Genomic DNA, 1,766 nt, shown 5'->3' with positions numbered 1-1,766 from the left:
AGGCTGCCCCTCAGGCACCCTCCCCGTGCGGTGCAGGCCGTCTGCTTCCCGCCTCTCCGTGGTTTCCTCAGGGCTCTCTGGCCGCCTCTGGGCAAGGTGACCTTTCGTTTCGGCTCTGGCAGGCGTTGCATGCCAACAGGTCTCCTCTTTTTGCGTATCTCCTGCCCACGATGTGTGTGTTTGCGTGGAGAGAGATAGGAGAGTGTCCTGGGGGCTGCTCCCCGCCCTTTTTCTGTGTAACCGGGCGCTCAATAGAATGCCCGCCTTCTCCCTCACGCTGACAGGGAACTTCATCCCAGCTCACTTCCCTCCCTACCGCGCTGCCCCTGGCCGGCAGACACAGGCCCCGTTCCTTCAGTCTCGTCTTCCCTGTTGGAAAAATTACATCTTTTTCCAGAAAAGGTGAGCCAGCTTTGAGTGAGGTACAGGTTTGGACTTTGGTTCTTGTCCTGATAACTGCTCTCTGATCATTTTTTGCTGTGTATGTTAAGAAAAAGACACTATCACAGAAAGTGTTCTGTTTTCTTCCTAGTGGCACAGTAGTGGCTTAGAAAGTAACAAATGTAAAAGCTTTAAAACATTTGAAAGATTCCTAAATAGTTATTTATGTTCCAAAAGTTTAGGTTAATGGAGGTGTTTTGTATTTACAGTTCTTAAATGACTTCAGGCATGAAATTGTTCATGCACTGGAGGTTTTCAGTCACTGGGATGCTAACCTGTTCTGTGCTTCTCAGTGCTTTTTCAGGATCTTTCCTCCAATTTGGCTTCTAACACCTGTAGATTTCTTTTGTGATTTACTTTTTTTTTTAAAGGTAACATGGCAGGGATTACATTATTTTCTTATGTTTAAACTTAAGCTTTCTTGTCAGTTTTATTAGAATAAAAGCGTGTAATGTAAGGTCGTGGCCCATGGGTATGAATTCTTGGTCTTTATTAGGTGGAATACTATTGTTTTTAAAAAATGTTGACAAATTTTACAAAGATAAAAATGTTAAATTTGTTTAATCTGAAGATATGCTTTATTTGAATGTAGCTTCCCTGTGTTATTTATGTTTGTATTTCATTCCGCATGACGGCATAGTTTCACTTTTCAGCCTTTAGAAAAAGCCTTTCCTAATTTACTCAATTCTGGTTATTTTATTTAGCTGTATTAGTTAAATATTTTCAGTGGCCTTTATAAAAGAAATAAAGGCTTAAATGGGGGTACTAAAAATCAAGCAATCCTCATTATGGGGAAACCTTGAATCATAATATAAAATTTAAAACGTAATTCTTGAAGTTGTCGTTTTCTTCTCTTGTCAGACATAAATAGGTCTGACGTCTCTTGCTTTTCTGCTCTGTAGCACTCAATCTTACGTGTACTGGTTTAGGGAGGTGTGTGGTGGTGGGAGACTTTTCTAGACAGAACTGATGCATCTACTGCATTTCAACCACAAGATACGGCCTGCATGTTTTTTTCCTTACTGTAATAACATGCTTGGTCCTGTCACTGCAGAAGCCAATAGTAGTTTTGCAATCCACTGGTTAAAAGCTTGAACAGAGACTTAAGGGTTTCAATGGTCTGATTACCACATAAGTTAAAACAGAAATGGTTGGCGAAGAGTATGAAGAGAAATGTTTACTTGTATGACCAGTGTTCCTTTTCTAATGTAGCTTTTTTTTCCTTCTTGGTGCAGTAAGCTATGCTATCATTTGAAAACCTCTTAGAATAACTGTTGATGAGCTATTTATGGGACTTGTATCTGATTACTTCCCACATATACACT

Source organism: Mesitornis unicolor, unplaced genomic scaffold (assembly GCF_000695765.1).
Source record: "Mesitornis unicolor isolate BGI_N332 unplaced genomic scaffold, ASM69576v1 scaffold41666, whole genome shotgun sequence".
Taxonomy (NCBI): Eukaryota; Metazoa; Chordata; class Aves; order Mesitornithiformes; family Mesitornithidae; genus Mesitornis; species Mesitornis unicolor.
This window is presented reverse-complemented; position numbering follows the sequence as displayed.